The following is a 20,267-nucleotide window of genomic DNA, read 5'->3' as shown; positions in this document are numbered from 1 at the left end:
ATTGCCATTTCTCGACATCTTTGCCAGCATCTGTTACCTTGAGTCTTAACAACCCTTCTAACAGGTGTGAAGTGGTATTTCGTTGTGGCTGTAATCTGTGTTTCTGAATGGTGGTTAAGCATCTTTTGAGCCACCTGTTAACTAGTACAGTGTCTTTACGAGTCCATACAGGTTTGTCCACTTTTAATAGGATTTTTTGCCGTTGTAGGAGTTCTTTATACACTTTGCATATTAACCCCTTATCAGATAGGATCTGCAAATACTTTTTCCCATCCCACCTGTTGCCTTTTCACTTTGATTTACTCTGTAGAAGCTTTTTAGTTTGATGTAGTTCCACTTGCCTTTTGTTGTTGCTTATGCTTTGTGTTCTATCTCAAAATTCACTGCCAAGACCTACGTCAAGGACCTTTTTTGTCTTTTTTTTAAATTTTTTTTCCTTTTTTTTTTTCCTTTTTTTGTCTTTAAGGAGTTTTAAATCAATTTTGAATCAATCAATTCAATTAATTTTGAATCCAGTTTTGAATCAAGTTAGTTTTTGTAAGCCAGGTGAGATAGTTCTTTTACATGTGAGCAGGCAATTTTCCAGAAACGTGTATTGAAAAAACTGATTTTTTTTTCAGTGTTCCTGGCTCTGTTGTCAAATATTGCTTGACTATATATACTTGGGCATCTAAGCTCTGCATTCTGTTTCATTGATCTATTTTTATGCCAGGGCCATACTGTTTTGATGATTTGTTTTTATGGTATACCTTTAAATGAAGAAATGTGATACCTCCTGCTTTGTTCTTTCCTGAGATTACTTTGGATATTTAGGGTCTTGTTCCATATAAAATTTAGAACTGATTCTCTTAAAAAATCTGCTGAAATCTTGATATGGATTGCTTTGAATCTATAGATGACTTGTGATAAACATTTTAACAATATAAAGATAGCCATTGGCTTTAATTTTTTTTTTAAGCTTTTGACAGAGAGCACAAGTAGGCAGAGTGATGGTCAGAGGGAAAGGAAGAAGCAGACTCCCCGCTGAGCAGAGAGCCTGATGCTGGGGCTGCACCCTATGACCCTGGGATCATGACCTGAGCTGAAGGCACATTTGACCATCTGAGCCCCCCAGGCTCCCCGGCTTTCATTTCATTCATCAGTGTCTCTGAATATGCACTCCTAAGTGTTCTATTCTTAATGGAAATAGAGAAGTTTCCATTCTTTTTCATATAAATTGTAACTGTTCAGAAATGCTGTCTGTCAGAACATGAGAGACTCCTAATTCTGGGAAACGAACTGGGGGGGGGGGTGGAAGGGGAGGTGGGCAGGGGGTGGGGGTGACTGGGTGACGGGCACTGACGGGGGCACTTGATGGGATGAGCACTGGGTGTTATTCTACATGTTGGCAAATTGAACACCAATAAAAAATAAATTTATATATATATATATATATATATATATATATAAAGAAATGCTGTCTATGAGGGTTACTCTTGCTTTTGTTTCCCTTACTTGAAAAGACCTATCCAGAAGTAAGTTCCTGAGGCTGGTGTCCAACATCATAGCCTATGTTTTCTTTAGGAGTTCTGGGGTTTCCAGTCTCACATTCAGGTCTTCCATCCATTGAGTTTTTGTGGATGGTGTAAGAAAGTGGTCTACTTTCATTCTTTGTAGTTGTCCAGTTGTCCTAGTACCTTTTTTTTTTTTTTTTTTGAAGAGACCGTCTTGTCCCCATTCGATGTTCTTACTTCTTTCATCATGGACTGACCATATATGTGTCGGCCCATTTCCGGGCTCTACCCTGTTCCATTGATCTAGGTCTGTTTTTGTGCTAGTACTAGTATGGTACCATATTGGTTTATTACTAAAGCCTTGTTAGTGTATATTAAAACTTAGAGTTTTTATTCCTCCAGTTTTGAGGCTATTTGAGGTTATTTGTTCTATACGAATTTTAAGATTATCCTATTCCTGTGGAAAAAAGCCATTGGTATTTTGATAGGGATTGCATTAAAATCTGTAGGTTGCTTTGTGTAGTGTGGACATTTCAATGATATTCTTTCCATTTATTTGTGTTCAATTTTTCTTCGTTGTAATTTTCAGCATGTAGGCATTTTACTTTATTATATATATTTATCCCTTTGTCATTGTAAGTGGGATCATTAATTTTTCTTCTTGTTAATTAATAGTATATAGAAATGCAACAGATTTCTGTACTTCATCAGTTCAAATAGTTTTTTTGGTGGGGTCTGTAGGCTGTTTAAGAGTCACCTGCAAACAAGGCCAACTTTTCTTCCTTACCAGTTTGCATGCTTTTTATTTGGATGCTTGCTGTGGCTTGGGCTTCCAGGAACACGTTGGGAATAGAAGTGGTAAGAGTGAGCTTAGGGGAAAAAGCTAGCAGTTAATAGTTAGCATCATACTCAGTGGTGGGGAAAAAATGTTTTTTTTTTTTATTTTTCATATGTGGACTTCATTATGTTGAGGTGTGTTCCCTATAAACCTACTTGGTTGAGAGTTTTTATCATGAATATGTGTCAACTGTGTTTTCTGCGTCTCTTGATAATTGTGGTTTTTACCTTTCCTTTGGTGATGTGAGGTAGCATGTTGATTGGCAAATATTGAACCACTCTGGCATCCCTAGAATAAATTACTTTGTCATGGTAAATGATTTTTTTTAACGTATTAAATTTGGCTTGCTAATTTGTTGAGGATCTTTATATTCATAAAGATCAGAGATATTGCTGTATAGGGTTTTTTGTTCTGTTTTGTTGTGCCTTTGTCTGTGTTTGGTTACCAGGCTAATTTTGATCTTGTCTAATGAATTTGGAAGTTTTCCTTTTTCCTTTTTGGAAAAGTTTGAGGAGGCACTACTCCTTAAATGTTTGGTAGAATTCACCAGTGAATCCATCTGGTCCTGGACTTCTATTTGAGTTTGAGGGATCCAATTTCATTATTAGCACTTGCTCCACTCAAATCTTCTATTTCTTCCTGATGAAATTTTGGAAAACTGTTTCTAGGAATTTATCCATCTCTTCTAAGTTGTCCAGTTCACATGTGATTCATTATCCTTTTTTTTTTTTTTCCTTTTTCATTTCTGGTTCCTCTTTCTCATGAGTCTAGCTAAAGGTTTATGTTTATTCAGAGAACTAGCTCTTGGTTTTATTGATCTTTTATTGATCGTTTCTGTATTTATGTCTTCTCTGATCTCATTTCTTTAAAGATTTTATTTATTCATGAGAGAGACAGAGAGAGAGGCAGGGACACAGGCAGAGGGAGAAGCAGGGTCCCTGCGGGGAGCCTGATGCGGAACTCGATCCCAGGACACTAGGATCATGACCTGAGCCGAAGGCAGATCCTCAACCACTGAGCCACCCAACCACCCCAACTCTAATCTCCTTCTGACTTTGGGCATTGTCTTCCTAGCCCCTTTAACATTAGGTTGTTGGAGTATTTCCTTGTTTGAGGTGGGCTTGTCATTGCTACAAACCTCTCCCTCAGCACTGCTTTTGCTGTATCCCAAAGATTATGAACTGTTTTGTGTTTATGTTCACTTATCTTCCTGGTTCTTTTATTTCTTGACCAGTTGATCCTTTAGTATCATGTTGTTTAGCATTCACGTGTATGTATTTTTTTTTAGTTTCTTTTTTTCCTTGTAATTTCTGGTTTCATATCTTTGTCAGCAGAAAAGATGCTTGGGTTGTCCAAGTGGCTAAGTCGGTTAGACATCTGACTCTTGATTTCTCTTTGGGTCCTAGTCTCAGGGTCATGGGATTGAGCCCTGTGCTGGGCTCCACACTGAGTGCAGAGTCTGCTTGAGATTTCTCTCCCTCTGCCCTTCCCCCTTCTCACACTCACTCTCTAAAATCTTTTTTAAAAAGAAGCTAGACATAATTTCAGTCTTTAATGAGTCTTGTTTTGTGTCCTGACCTGGGATCTATCCTGGAGAAGGTTCTATATGCACTTGAAGAGAATGTGTATTGTTATTGGATGGAATGTTCTGTGTATATATGGTAGATCCATGTGTTCTAATGTATCCAAAGCCACTGTTTCCATATTGATTTTTTTCTGCCTAGATCTAGTTGTTGATGTAAATGGTGTTAAGGTTCTTCACTATTGTACTACTGTCCATTTCTCCCGTTATAGCTGTTAATACTAGGTGTTCCTAGATTTACAATTATTCTATCCCCTGTTGGACTGCCCCCTTTATCATTATGTAATGCCCTCTATCTCTTGTTACAGTCTTCATTCTAAAAATCTATTTTGTGTGATGTAAGTATTGCTACCTTTTTTTTCCCTTACATCGATTTCTATGAAATATAGTTCACTTTCACTCTTGTATGTGTCTGCAGGTGTGAAGTGAGTCTCATGTAGGCAGCATGTAGATGAGTCTTATGATTTAGTTACCTTTTGTCTTTTGATTGAGCATTTAGACTATTTACATTTGAAGGAATTACCGATAGGTATGTACTTTTTTAACTTTTGCCTCTTATGTCATCTCACAATTTTTCTCACTTATTGACTTCAGTGTTTTAATTTCTTTACTTTTTGTGTATATATTATGGGTTTTTTATTTGTGTCTACCATTGGGTTCATATATAACCTGCATATAGCAGTCTATATTGATGGTCACTTACGGTTGAACACATTCTAAAACCATATATTTGGACTCTCCTCCACATTTTATGTATACATATTTTTATAACTTGTTTATCTCTTTATAGTTTTTATAATGGATTATATTTTGTTAATTTCCATATTGACTTTATAAGTGATGAATGTATGATTACCTGTGATTTTTTTTCTTCTTAATTTGCTTTTAATTACAATCTTTGTTTCCCTTTCAAAGAATTTCCTTTAATGCTTTTGGTAAGCATGGTTTAGTGATGAACTCCTGTAACTTTTGTTTAGGAAACTGAATTCTCAGTGGTAAGCTTGTTGAGTATTTCTGGTTGTAGGTGTTTCCCTTTTAGCACTTTTAATAGACTGTACCATTTTTTTTTCTGGCCTGCAAAGTCTCTGTTGAGAAATCCCCTAATAGTTTTATTGGTTTCCTCTTGTATGTAACTATTTGCTTTTCTCCTTTAGAAATCTCTAAATTCTCACCATTTAAAATTTTTGTCTTTGTGTGTACTTCCATAGGTACATTATGTTAGGAGTTCTCTGACTCCTGGAAGTTTTTACCCATTAAGTTTTCAGCCCCCTTCTGTTCTGGGATCCCTATAATGTGAATGTTATGATGCTTGAAGATGTCTGAGTTCCTTAACCTTTTATCACTTTGTAGTTTTGCTGTTCAGCTCCGGTGCTTTCCATTACCTTGACTCCCTCCAATATGTCCTTTATTGAATTCTTCAGCTCTGATCCTTTATTTTCTGTCTTTGTTGAAATTGAGTTCACTTTTTTCCTCCAGTCCAATGAATAACTTTATGACTGTTTGAGTTTTTGATCAGGCATATTGGTTGTCTGTTTTATTTAGCTCTTGCTGTGATTTTTGTTCTATTTTTATTTTTTTCATTGTTTCCTCATCTCTCTGTTCTTTGGGAAGAGTTTGCTGCACCTTTGGTGCAGCTGCCAAAAAGAGGCTAAAGGCAGACAATGAGGCTGAGTGCTGATCCGACCCACCCATGAGCACAGGGCCACTACAGACAGGCTTGTCATCAGTGTGGGAGCGAACTCTTCCCAGGGGATCCACAGTTGGCAAGGGGGTCACTGCAGCCAGATACATTCAAGGCACTCACAGCTCAGTCACACAAAAGGGCACATGCACCCCACACAGGGGACATGAGGGAACCCTGTTCTGGTGATACTGGGAGGAGGGATTGTGCTACAAGACACCACAGAACCTCTTCTACATACACCATTACTTTTAATACCAAGAGTTGTAGTTGACCAAGTGCACAGAACAGAGAGAGGAGATGAGGAAACAATGGCCAAAGGTCAGGGCTTATTCCTTTATTCATCTAGCTAATCCAGGTGGGTTGGTATGTGGGATTATCTCCCCACTTCCCTGTAGCAGGACTGGTGCTCATCCCTGCCCCAGGCTGTCTGCCAGGTATGGAGGGGCGGGAGTTATGTTGGAGGGACTCTTGCCAAGGTATTTGGGTTGAATAGGGTGGGTCACCTGGGGAGGGCTGAGGAGGGTGGAGCAAGTGTCCACCTACCTAGATTGGGGAAGAGGAATGGTATCCACCAGCACTTCTATTTTTCTGAGAAATCTGATCCTTGCTCCTGTGCTGCACATTCTAGGATTAGTTAATAAGTGTCCTTCACATACCCCCTAGGTGCTTTGCAAACTGCTCCTGTGGTGAGTCTAGGGCAAATTATTTATTGTGCTGACTCTTTAAGGATTAGGATTCAGTTTTCCATTGCCCTCCAGCTCTCCTGCAGTTAAGCCCCACAAGCCAGATATTATGGGGACTTGTCTTCCAGAGAGGCTCTTTAGCACCAAGGGTGCCTGATATGTGGGGTCTGATTCCCTTCTCTGTGCTTATGATCTCCCTCCTGTTAGATTTCCTGGGGCTTTGGTTCCCAACAGTATCTCACCTTTTTGATGTGGGCTTTTCTGACATCAGCTGTGGAAGATCTGTTCTGCCAGGATTCATGTCATTTTTGGAGTGAGTTGCATATATGTAGCTATCAGCTCTGTGTGTCTGGGAAGAGGTGAGCTCAGCATCCTCCTACTCCGCCATCATCCCCAAACTCAGCTCCATTGGGTTGTTTGGGATCCTTCTTGTTTGTTAATATAGGCTTCTATTATTTTTTTAAAGATTTAATTTATTAATAAGAGAGAGAGGCAGAGACACAGGCAGAGGCAGAAGCAAGCTACGTGCAGGGAGCCTGACATGGGACTCAACCCCGGGTCTCCAGGATCAGGCCCTGGGCTGAAGGTGGTGCTAAATTGCTGAGTCAACCCGCGACCACCCGGCTTCTATTATTATAAACTTCCCTTTTCAAACTTCATTTGCTGTATCCTGTAAGTTTTGGTGTATTTTCTTTTGTCCCAAGATACTGCATTTCCTTTTCTTTCTTTTTTTTTTTTTTTCCAATTTCTTCTTTGATCCATTGGTTCAGGAGTGTTTAATTTCCTTGTATTTGTAAATTGTCCAATTTGTCATCTTACTGATTTGTAGTTTTGTGAAATTGCAGCTAGAGAAGATACTTGGTATGATTTCAATCTTAAGTTTGCTAAGACTTATTTTGAGCTATCCTAGAAAACGTTTCAGGTGTCCTTAGGAAAAAATGTATTGTTGATAGACGACTATCCCTATGTGGGTTAGGTCCATTTGGTCAATAGGGTTCAAATATCTTCTTTCTCTGGATGATTTAACTACTGAGAGTAGGATATTAAAGTCCCCAACTTTTCCTGCATTGCTAGTTCTGCTTTGGGTGGTTTATGTATTCAGGTGCTCCTGGGTTGGGTACGTAGCAATTACTAGATCATTCTGATTAACTACTGCTTTATTCTTCTATAATGACCCTTCTGCTACCATTATTAAAGTCTGTCTTGTCTGATAGAAGTAGTTATGTCTGTTACGTTTGTTTAACACCTCTTTTTTACCCCCTCCTGTCACTTTGTTTTATGTGTGCCCTTAAGACTGAAGTGAGTGTCTTCATTGAGTCATCCTGTGTCTTGATGGCAGAAATTAATCGTTTAACATTTAACGCAATTATTGGTACGAACTTCTTCCATTTTAATTGTTTTTGCTTTGTAGTTCCATCATTCCTTGATTCTTGTTCTGATGTCTTTTGTTTGGATATCTTGTATTTATATGCTTTGACGATCGTGTTACTTTGTGCAATTACTACATATTTTCCTCCTGTGGTTTCCATGAGGCTTACATAAAGTATCTTAAAATTTAGGTCCCTATTTTAAACCAAAAACCGTTTCAGTAGAACTCCAGAGTTTTTACACTTTCCATTCTTAGTTTAGGTTACTGATGTTAGTTTACTTTTTGCGTTGTGTAACAGATGAATGTAGCTATGGTTGTTTTTATTGCGATTAACTTTTAAATTAAAGTTGAAAGGAAGTTACACATCACCATTATAATATTACAGAACTGGGCTATGTACTTACTATTACCTGTGGATTTTACACTACTTTGTTTTTATGAAGTTAATTAGCATTATTTTATTTCCACTCTGAGAACTCCCTTTGGCATTTCCTGCCTGGCAGGTCTACTAGTGAATTCCCTCAGCTTTTGTTTGGGAACTTTTTGATTTCTCCTTTTCGGAAGAACAGCTTCACAGGGCATAGACTTCTTGATGTTTTTTCTTTGAATATTTGAGGAATCTGCCTACAGTTTTATGAGGGGATTCCCTTGTATGTAAATGCTCATTCCCTCCTTTAAGATTCCTTTTTGAATTTTAACTATTATATCTCATTGTAGCATTATTTGGGATAAACCTGTTAGGGTCTCTTGGGTCTTTTGGATCTGGAGGTCTATTTCTTTCCCCACATTTAGGAAGTTTTCGCCCATTATTGCTTTAAATATACTTTCTGCCTCTTTTCTCCTTCTGGAATTCCCATAATGTGAATATTGCTTTTTCACATTGGGTCCCGTAATTCCCATAGACTTTACTTCTTCATTCTCTGTGCTGCTCTCCCTGCAGGGTAACTTCAAATGTGTTGTCTTTCAGGTACTGATTTCTGTATGGGCATCTGGTTTTGAAGCTCTGTTGAATTCAATTTACTGTTTCTCACCCTAAGATTTTTTTTCATAATTTCTATTTCTTTGAACTTTTTAAGAGTAGCAAAAACATTTTTAATGTGTTTAATTCCTGCGTGGGCAAAATGTAGTGTTATTTAGTTTAGGTGTACAATATAGTGAATCACACTTCTATATGTTACTCTGGGCTCATCAAGAGGAGTGTACTCTTAATTCCCATCACTTATTTCACCCATCCCCCACCTCCCCCTCTGTTGACCTGTTTCTCTATAGTTAAGAGACTTTGTTTTTATTCATTTTAGGTTCTTAAATTCCACAGATGAGTGGAACCACATGATGTCTGTCTTTGACTTATTCCACTTAGTATTATATTCTCTAGCCCTGTCTGTGATGTTGCAAATGACAAGACTTTTTTTTTTTTTTTTTTTTTTTTTTTTTACGCTTGAGTATTTGTCTATATACCACATCTTCATTGAACCATCTATGGACACTTAGGCTGCTTCCATTGTTTGGATATTATAAACAATGCAGCAGCAAATATAGGGGTGCATATAGCCTTTTGAATTAGTATTTTCATGTCTGGGGTGTAAATACCCAGTAGTGAAATTATAGGATCATAGAGTAGTTCTAGTTTTAACTTTTTGAGGAAACTATATACTATTTTCTACAGTGGCCTCACCAGTTTGCATTCCCACCAACAGTGCAAAAAAAGGTTCCCTTTTTTTGACCAACACTTATTTCTTGTTTTCTTTTTTAAGGCGTTCTGATAGGGCAAGGGGATACTTCACTGTAGTTTTGATTTGCATTTCCCTGAGTATCTTTTTACATGTCAGCCATCTTGAATGGCTTTGGAGGAACATGTATCCATGTCTTCTGCCCATTTTTTTTTTCTTCTTCCCACTTTTAATCAGATTATTTGTGTTTTGAGTGTTGAGTTATAGAGTACATATTTTGAATACTAACCCATTATCAGATATCTCATTTGTAAATATCTTCTCCCACTCCATGGATTGTCTTTTAGATTGTTTCCTTTGCTGTGCAGAAGCTTTTTATTTTGATATAGTCCCAATAGTTTATTTTTGTTTTTGTTTCCCTTGCCTCAGGAAACCTATCTAGAAAAGTGTTTCTTCAGCTAATGTCAGAAATGCCTGTGCTCTCTTCTAGAGTTTATCTGGTTTCAGGTCCCATACTTAGGTCTTTAATCCATATTTAGTTTGTGTATGGTGTAAGCACATGGTCCAGCTTCATTCTTTTGCATGTAGCTGTCCAGTTTCCACAGCACCATTTATTGAAGAGATGGTCTTTATCCTGTTGCCTATTCTTGCCTCTTTTGTTGTCAGACTGACCATATAATAGTGGGTTTATTTTTGGACTTTTTAGATGTTGATCTATATCTCTGTTTTAGTGTCAGTGCCATACCGTTTTATTACAGCTTTATAGTATAACTTGAAGTCTGGAATTATGATTGCTCCAGCTTTTTTTCTTAGGATTGCTTTAGCTATTCTAGTTCTTTTGTGATTCTGTACAAATTTTAGGTTGTTCTAGTTCTGTGAAGAATGCCATTGATTTTTCAGTAGAGCTTGCATTGAGTCTGCAGATTGCTTTCAGTAGTATGAACATTTTAATAATATCTTTCAATCTCTGAGTAGGAATATCTTGCCCTTTCTTTGTGTCTTTATTTTCTTTCATTAGTGTTTGTGTATTTTTCAGAGTACAAGCCTTTCATCTCTTTGGTTAAGTTTATTCCTAGGTATTTTCTTTCTCTTACTGCTTATTATATAGAAAGGCAACAAATTTTTGTACCGTGATTTTTTTTTCTTTTTAATGATGCAACCTTACTGAACTCATGTATCAGTCCTGGTGGGTTTTTGGTGACATCTTTAGGATTTTCTATATATATTATCATAGTATCTGCAAATAATGGAAGTTTTAGTTCTTCCTTACCAATTGGGAAGACTGCTATGCCTTTTTCCCCTTTTTTGATCTGATTGATTTGCCTAGTATTTCCAGTACTATACTGAATAAAAGTAGTGAGAGTTGATATCCTTGTCTTATTCCTGACCTTAGGGGCAAAGCTGTTAACTGAGTTTTCCATAGATTGCTTTCATTATGGTGAGATATGTTCCCTCTAATTCTACTTGGTTGGGGGTTTTTATCTTGAATAGATGTTGTATTTTATTTTTTGCAACCATTGAAAGAATGTTTCTCTTATGATATATCACACTGATTTTGTGACAATTTTAAAGATTTTATTTATTCATGAGAGAGAGAGACAGAGACAGAGAGGCAGAGACAAAGACAGAGGGAGAAGCAGGCTCCATGCAGAGAGCCCGATGCGGGACTCGATCCCAGGTCTCCAGGATCATGCCCTGAGCCAAAAGTAGACACTAAACCACTGAGCAACCCAGCCATCTCATGATTTTGTGACTATTGAACCACTCACTCTTAGATCTCAGGAATAAGTCCAACTTGATAGTGGTGAATGATTTTTTTTTTAAATGTTGGATTTGGATTGCTAATAATTTGAGAAGTTTTGCATTTTTTTCAGAGATATTATTAGCCTATAGTTCTATTTTTTGTAGTGTCTTTATCTTGCTGTGGTATCAGGGTAATGCTGCCCTAATCAATTTGAAAGCTTTCATTCCTTTTTTTTTTTTTTTTTTTTGGATGAGTCTGAGAATAGGTATAAATTCTTTAAATTATTGGTAAAATTCACCTGTGAAGCCATCTTGTCCTAGACTTTGGCTCTTTGAAGTTTGAGTACTGATTCAATTACATTGCTGATAAAGGTCTATTCAAATTTTCTCTTTCTTCCTGATTCATTGTTAGAAGGTCATGTTTCTAGGAATTCATTTCTTTTAGGTTTTCCAATTTCCAGAAATACTTTGTATTTCTGTGGTAGTATTTTTCCTCTTTCATTTCTTAAATGAGGCTTTTTTTTTTTTTTGAGTCTGGTTAAAGACTTAATTTTATTAATATTTTTAAAGAATCTGCTCCTGATTTTATTGCTATGTTCTATCTTTTGTTTTTTATTTTTTAAGATTTATTTATTCAGGAGAGACAGAGAGGCAGAGACATAGGGAGAGGGAGAAACAGACTCCTCTCAGGAAGCCGATGCGGGACTCGATCCCCAATTCCGGGATCATGACCCGAGTTGAAGGCAGGCGCCCAACTGCTGAGCTACTCAGGTGTCCCTATTTTTTAATTGGTGGGCCCACTTGGGTTTAGATTGAGTCAGAACATGCATTGGCTAGAGATGGAGTAGGACCACAATGCAGGTGTCCTGTGTTGTCCTCTAAGAAGCTTTTGTTGGTGGGCAGGGCCTGCAGTCGGAAGAGTTGTCTGCCCCCAGCCCCCTGTGGGGTCCCAGTCTGCAGGTATGTGTGGTTATCTTTTCCTCTTTCTGGTGTAGAAGTCATTGTGTAGTGGTGCTGGTCCTTGTCAAGGCTGTTAGCACACACTCAGGCCTGTGGCACCAACCTGCATGGGCTTTGGCCAAGAGCTGGTTGGAGGGGGCAGGGCAATGGTGTTAGCAAGTGTTGTTGCTGTGTTGGCTCCTGCAGGTGGCTGTGTGCTTATGCTGGGGGTGAGCGACGGAAGGTGTTTCTCAAACTACTACTTCCAGGCTGTATCTCCACAGAGCTTTGTTTGCCTTAACGGGCAGGGAGTCCATTTCCTTTAGCCCCCGTGGCTCTTTTACAGAAAGTTTACAGACTTTAAAAAAAAAAAAAAAAATCCAGGTTTTAAATCTCACTGCTGATAAGAACTTCAGAAATTTGTCCCCTCTGGTTTTCAAACCCAAATGTTACAGGGATTTCTCTTCCCTGAATGGGCTCCCCAGGGCAATCATGCCTGTGACACTGTACCTCACGGAGAACTGTGGGTCCCTGTGGCTCCCAGCCTTTGCCTTCTCTATCCTCTCAGGTGTGGTCTCTTCCCTACAGTTAGTGTTTCTGCCAGTCTTTGGGTCATTTTCTGGGTTTTTTTACACTGAGGTGTTATCTAGCTGTATCCATGGGATGATGTGAGCTTATGGTGCTCCTACTCCACCATCTTCCCCAAAAGTCCTGAACTCCTCTTTAAATACGTTTTTGTAACTTCATTTTTCTTGTGTTCTTGTTATTCACTGAAATTTCAGAGGCTTATTCTAAATTCTCAGGCAGTTCATAGATCTCCATTTTCTAGGTCCGTTAGTAGAATCCTAGGAGTTTCCTTTGGTGTCCCATTTACCTGATATTTTTCATCATTCCTGATTCCTTATGTTGGAACATTCTCTTCCAGACTTTGCTGGTTTGCTTTGGCAGAGCCTTTTTCAGAAGCCAGCTTTGTTTAGGTTTCTGGACTTGTCTGCTGGTAATGTCTTTGGGCAGATGGGGTCTGCTATTAGGGTCTATTTTAGGGTGAGGCAACTCTTTGAACACTGAGGTCAGGCTTATTAGGGTGCTGGGGGACTGGTTGTGACTGAATGACAATTGCTGGGTAGGACTGTTGGCTTGGTTACCTGCCCATGTGAAGGCTGTAGGATGGGCTCAGTGGTTGTGTGGAGTTTCTGGGCAGGACTGACTACTGTGCTGCTCAGAAGTAGGTGAGATGGAGTTTGCTTCCTTGCCCAAGTTGGACAGCAGGATGGGATTGAGGGCCTGCACAGCTTGTTTGAAGACCTGGATCCAGGCCATCATGCGCTCTGAATTCCTAGGTCACCAGTTTTACTGTGCAGACAGAAGAAATCATGGGCTGTGTTTCAAGTGCCATGTAAGCAGAACTGTTGAAGGGGAAATGCATCTTCCATGCACTCTGATTAGCTTCCGCATCAGGCAGTGCGAAGGCCGCATTCCAGGGTGAGTGGGGCTCTGAATTTCCCTGCCCAAGGGAGTAGACAGGGAGCTCCAAAGTCACAAGACCCTTAATTTGTGGTATCCACTAAAGCTCACCTGTGCTCCATGTTCCTTGGCCACTCTTGTTGATCTGAGGATGATTGGTTCTGCCCACCTGCCTCCTGGCTTGAGCCTGGCTAGGTTACACAGGCATTTCCAGGTATTATAGTCAGCCCTTCCCTTCAGATTGGGTTGGGGGCCACACTCTGCAGTGGGTGGGTCTGTGAGATACTTGTCTTGAGGTAGGTAAACCAGGCTCTGGGGCTGGGAAAACTTGTCTGAGGACATGAATCAGGCAAACACACATCTGCCAAGTCCCCTGGTCACACTGCACCACCAAGTAGGTTCCAGAAGTGAGTAAAGCAGCTCTTTGAGACTATTTGGGATGTGCAGTGGCAAGCTCCATCTGCCGAGATCTAGATGATGGTTGTAAGCAGCTCTTCATCCTCCATCATGCTCAGATTTCCTATGGTTCCTCAAGGGAGGGGGAGGCGAAACTGTCAATAAGACCCTGACAGCTATAGTCAGAAATAGAAAGACCACTTAACTTCTGCCCAACTGAGACCCATTGTTCTTATTTCTTCTCACGCTTTCTTGAGGTGTTGGTCTGAACATTCCAGCTTCCAGGCCAGAAAATCCCTGATTGCAGTCAAATCCGTAGAAGACTACATCCAACAGGTCTCTGCCCATGCTCACATGCCGTCTGCTGGCTTTGTTGAACAAACCTCCCTGAACATCTCCCTATAAAAGTATAGGCATTTGTCTTGCCCAGGGAGAAGGCTTGTTGTTAAGGTTTGAGTCTGCTACCTCCCTTGGCTGCCTGCACCCCAATTTTCCCCCTTTTCAAACCCTTGTCTCTTTATTTGCTTGGCTCTTGAGATGGGTTTAACCAAGGTGGTTTAGCAGCAGTGTTGGCCAGTCCAGGCAGGAGCTATGCTTTCGGGTTGTCCAGTCCCCTTGAGGTTCCCCAAGGTGGAGCAATTGGCAGTGACAGCATGCCAGGGATTACCTGTTACTTGATTTAGTGGTTGTGATTGATCAGTAACAAAACCCATCCATCAGTGGAGGCAGGGTTGACTCCCCTACACCCTCTATTCCCACTGTAGGAACTGGAGTCTCAGGGGAGGCATCTGGTGCTGCTCTGTCCTGGGGGAAGGCCAGTGTGGCAAATGTGCAGCTGTTCCTCTTCAACATCATCTGATTTTTGTCTTTGGTGCAGGGGGTGCTTCAGCCCCACTCCCCACATTCAGGTGGCATATCCTTCCTGAATATTTCATTCTGACATTGCTCCCCCTCAAAAGAACAACTATACTCTGTGACGTCATTCTTTATATTTGGTTATTAAATGCTTTTCCATGGGTGTTAGAACTCACAAAAGGGATTAATAGAAAAAAAATTAGGCAAAACTTGAATTTTTTTTTTAAAAAATAGCAAACTCAAAATAGAAATGAACTTTATACTAGTTTAATACTTATCTGTCAAATACCCTAAATCCTTATATTTACTAAGTACAAGTAGGCTAATGTGAAATTAGAAACTCCCAGGGACCCTGACTTATAATATTTGCAGAAGCTACTAACAAGAACAGCAAAACAAAAACAGATGTAAAAGCTCTATGAATTGTAAATGATGAAAACACCCCAACGGCATCTATAGAAATTATAGCACCAATAAGAGCTATTAACAGATTTGGGTATAATATCATCTACAAAATTATTTATATACATTGCCATCAATTACTGTGAAAACACTAATATGCCTTCTCTGCAGGGAAAGAGAGTTGATCAATGACTTAGAACATAGAAATGCAAACCATTTCTACATGTAAATGGACATTGACAAACGGCAAACCCGGCATGACAGAAATGATAAACAATGCCCCATTTTGACAGTGGGGGCATTGACGTGGGGCTTTTGGTGTCCTGTTGTTTTCCCTGAGCAGGGAGATGGGGAGAAGGATGTATTAGAGCAATGTAAAAGCAAAACTTTAATATATCAAGAAGAGAAAGAAGATAGCTTTATGAATGGATGTCAAGTTAGTAAGAAATTTTAAGGCTTAAAAAGTTATAAAAAGATCCAATTGCTCTAATGAAACTCTTCATCAAATGAAATCAAAGGAGACTCTCAGGAAATGGTGATGCTTAGGTTTCTCTCTCCTGAAAACCCTTGAGAATCAGGCTGAATAAATAGTAAAATTATGTAAGTTATCCCCCAAATTTTCAGAGATCTGTGGAGTAAAAGGCACCAGAAGCTAGAGTAATCTATGTGGTACTAGAAACTGGACAGGAGGAAGTATTTCCAAAGTCTCGTGGGGGCCCTACATCAGAAAATGTCTGTGCCCCCAGCAGGCAGGGGATGCTGGACAGATCACCTTAGTCGCAGCAACTGGAAAGGAATTTCAGGCCCCAATTAATGGAGCGGAATAACAGGAATGTCCACTGTGGAATGGCCTAAAATCTTCAAAACTAGCAAGCTCCAAGTGCCTTCCCAGAGGGAAATTTCTTATCAGGGAGAAACTCCCAAGCAGAAAACACATATATCTTGCATAGCATACATATGATATACATATAGGTTTATATAAAATCATATAAAAAATTCCCAAATAATAGAAAAGGTCTCTCTCATCCCAAAAGTTTACAAAATTTCACTTAAAATTTAAAAAAAGACGACCCTGGTCAAATACTCTACAATATACTGTTATGAGAAAAAGAGGGTAAGCTTTGAAATAGAATTTAAAATGAGAAAGTCTGATGCCACCAATTCTTTAAAGATTGCTTTGTCTATTCAGGGTCTTTGATTCCATATAAATTATAGCATTTTCTGGAAAACGCTGTTTTAGTTTTATAGTGATTAAGTTGGGTCTGTAGATTGCTTTGGAGAGTAAGGACAATTTAACAGTCCTCTTCCAATCCATGAACTTGGGGGAGATCTTTGATTTCTGTCTTCAATTTCTTTCATCCGTATTTTTTGTGACATTTAGTCCAGATCTTCTTGGATAAGTGTTGCATACAATTTTTTTTTTCCTGATAGTGTCCTTTAAAGCTGACACACCATGTCACGTTGGTTTCAGGTGCACAACTTGGTGGTTAGACAAGTCTAAACAGTATGCTGTGTTCACAAGTGTTGCTGTCGTCTGTCCCGTTCCATCACCGTTACAATATCATGGACCATATCCCTTATGCTCTGATTGTTACTCCTGGAACTTAAGCCCTGCCTGCGGGCCTGTATCTCCCCCTGTGCGTTTCCATCACGCACCCATCACGTTTCCCCCACTGCTGCTTCCTACTCTGGCAACCATCAGTTCTCTGTATTTGTAGTTCTCATTCTTTCTCTCTCTCTCTCTCTTTTTTTTTTTTTTAGATTGCACACGTGGGTGGAAACCTACTTGTGTTAGCATGACTGACTTCACTTAGCATGACACCACCAAATGCTGTTGGTGTTTCAATAGGAACTGCATTGAATCTGTTGGTTGCTTTGGGTGAACGGACGTCGTGACAATATAAATTTTTCCAAGCCATGAGCATGGAATGTTTTTGTGTCCTCCTCAACTTCTTTCATCAGTAGTTTTCTGAGTACAGATCTTTCACTCCTTCGTTTAAGTTGACTCTTAGCTATTTTATTTTGGTGCTATTGTAAATGGGATTGTCTTTTCTAATTTCTGCAACTTTGTTAGTATATAGAGATGCTACCAATTTCTGGGTATTTTGTGTCCTGCCACTTCACTGAATTCACTCATTCTAATAGTGTTTTGGTAGTATCTTCAGGATTTTCCATGGTCAGTACCCTGTCATATGCAAATAGTGACTGTTTTTCTTTACGACTATGGATGCTTCATTTCTTTTCCTTGTCTGATTGCTGTGGCCAGGACTTCACTACCTTGTTGAATAACAGCAGTGAGCGTGCACATCCTGTCTTTCTCCTGACCTTAGGGGAAAGCTGTTTTCCATCATTCAGGAGGATGATCGCTGTGGGCTTTGCATATATGGCCCTACATATGTTGAAGTATGTTCTCTCTAAACAAAACCTACTTTGTTACACTTTGTTATAACAAATACATGTGGAATCCTGTCAAATGCTTTCTCTGTATCTATTAAGATGATCCATGATTTTTATCCTTTTGTTGCTGTGCTGGATGATGATGTGCTGGAGGATGAGGAAGGAGGATGTGCTGGAGGGTAATGGTGGTGCAATGTGCTGGAGGATGATTTTGTGAGTATTGAGCCATCCTTGCATCCTGGAAGTCACAGATGATTGTGGTGAATGATCTTTTTGATGTATTGTTACTGTTTTTTTTTTGCCTTTATTTTGAGGATTTTTGCATCTATGTTTATCAGGGATACTGGCCTATAGTTTTGCTCTTTGTGTGAAGTCTTCATCTGGTTTTTGGTAGCACGGTAATCCTGGCTTTGTACAATGTGTTTGGAAACTTCCCTTTTCCTTTTTATTTTTTTTAAATTTTTTTTTTTTTTTTATGATAGTCACAGAGAGAGAGAGAGAGAGAGAGAGAGGCAGAGACACAGGCAGAGGGAGAAGCAGGCTCCATGCACCGGGAGCCCGACGTAGGATTTGATCCCGGGTCTCCAGGATCGCGCCCTGGGCCAAAGGCAGGCGCCAAACCGCTGCACCACCCAGGGATCCCTCCTTTTTTTTTTGAATAGTTTGAGGAGGATAGATAAACTCTTCTTCAAAGGGTAGAATTTACTTGTGAATCCATCTTGTCCTGAATTTCTATTTTTTGGTGGTAGTTTTTTTTTTTTTTTTTCCTCCCAATTCAATTTCAATACTTACAATCAGTTTGTCCAGATTCTGTTTCCTCTTGGTTTAGTTTTGGAAGATTTACAGGTTTCCAGGGATTTATCCATCTCTCTAGGTTGCCAAGCTTGCTAGCATATTATTTTTCATTGTATTCTTCTTCTGTAGTGTCATTTGTGTTCTCTCATTTATTATTTTTATTTGGGTCCTTTCTCTTCTTTGAGTCTAGCTAAACGTTTGTCAGTTTTATCTTTTCAATTTTTTTAGTCTCTACATTATTTCTGCTCTAATCTTTATTTCCATCCTTCTCACCCTGGGCTCACTTTGTTCCAGTTCCTATGGGTGTAAGGTTTAGATTGTTGGAGCTTTTTCTTGTTTCTTGAGGTAGGCCTGTATTGCTATATTCTTTCCTCTTAGAACTACTTTCCTTGTGTGCCCGAGATTTTTGGACTATTTTCATTAGTATCCATGTATTTTTTTTAACTCTTCTTTGATTCATTAATCCATCGGCTATTTAGTATCATGTGGTTTAGTCTCCATGGGTGTTTTCCCAGTTATTGTGATCTATTTCTAGTTTCATATAGTTGTGACTAGAAAAGATGCATACTATGATTTCATTCTTAAATTTATCGAGGCTTCTCTTATGACCTAATATGTGAACTATTCTGGAGAATGTTCCATATGCACTTGAAAAGAATGTAGATTCTGTCTTGAGATGGGATGTTCTGGATATATCTTCTGTCCATCTGGTCCAATGTATCATTTAAAGACATTATTTCCTTATTTTCTGTCTGGATGATCTAGCTATTGATATTAGTTTATCTTTATTCCTGTTAATAATTGCTGTATGTATTTAGGTGCTCCACTGTTGGGTGCATAGATACTTATATTTTTTAGCATCAAGTTTTTATTTAAATTCTAGTTAACATAGAGTATAATATTGGTTTCATGAGTAGAACTTAGTGATTTATCACTTATGTATAATCCCCAGTGCTCCTCAGGGGATGGGCTAAATTGGTGATGGATATCACGGAGGAGGGCACTTGTGATATTTATAATTGTTAAATCATCTTGTTGGATAGATCCCTCTATCAATTTATAATGGCCTCCTTTGTCTCTTGTTACAATCCTCGTTTTAAAGTCTATTTTCTCTGATAAAAGTATTTCTATCCTAGCTTTTCTTTCCTACTTCAATTTGGATGGTGAATGTTTTTCTATTCCTTCACTTTGTCTACGTGGGTCTTTAGATCTGACATAAATCTTATAGGCAGCATGTAGATGACTTTTTTTTTCCCTCCATTTTTCCACTCTGTCTTTAGATTGGAGCATTTAGATCATTTACATTTCTTTCTTTCTTTTCTTTCTTTTCTTTCTTTTCTTTCTTTTCTTTCTTTCTTTCTTTCTTTCTTTCTATTTATTTATTTATTTATTTATTTATTTATTTATTTATTTATTTATTTATTTTTGATCATTTACATTTAAAGTAACTATTGATAGGTACTTCATCTTAAAATTTTGTTTTCTGTTTTGTTTTTTAGTTCTTATTCTTTTTGAATGAGTATAGTGTTTGGATTTCTTTATTTTTTTTTGGATATATCTCAGTTTTGGATTTGTGTTACCATGAGGTTCATGTATAACATTCTAAGTAAATAGCAGTCTCTATTAATTATGATTAAAGTTGAATCACATTCAATTATTTGATGGTGATTTGAGTTCAATCATATTCTAAAAGATTTTTTCCTCTCCGCTTTTTACTCCCTTCTCCACATCTTATGTATACATTGTCATATTTTACATATTTTTAATGTTTTTCTTATGTCTACTTATGACACTTCCTATCCAATTAAAGGTCCCTTGAACATTTTTTTTCTTCTTGCTACACAATTGCTTCCTTTATCAGAAAAGGCTATATTAAGGACTTTAGTCTGTTCTTAAAATTTTAATTCCAGCATAGTTAATATATAGTGTTTCAGGTGTACAATATAGTGATTCAATG

At 38.5% G+C, this 20,267-nt stretch overlaps 1 long non-coding RNA gene across 3 annotated transcripts in view; it reads left to right on the top strand.

Moving 5' to 3' along the window:
* Positions 1-20,267, top strand: part of LOC144313927 (uncharacterized) — a 67,461-nt gene that overhangs the window by 32,709 nt on the left and 14,485 nt on the right. Inside the window, exon 1 of one of the 3 annotated variants that reach the window (XR_013379575.1) lies at positions 4,063-4,251. The exons of 1 other annotated variant lie outside the window; for it this stretch is intronic. This is a non-coding gene — a long non-coding RNA (uncharacterized LOC144313927). Of the gene's footprint in view, positions 1-4,062; positions 4,252-4,310; positions 4,443-20,267 lie in introns of those variants that run through there. One more of the 3 variants, XR_013379576.1, reaches the window with a different exon arrangement.

Source organism: Canis aureus, chromosome 5, assembly GCF_053574225.1.
Source record: "Canis aureus isolate CA01 chromosome 5, VMU_Caureus_v.1.0, whole genome shotgun sequence".
Classification (NCBI taxonomy): Eukaryota; Metazoa; Chordata; class Mammalia; order Carnivora; family Canidae; genus Canis; species Canis aureus.
The sequence above is the reverse complement of the archived record's forward strand: the minus strand, read 5'-3'. Positions and strand labels throughout refer to the sequence as shown.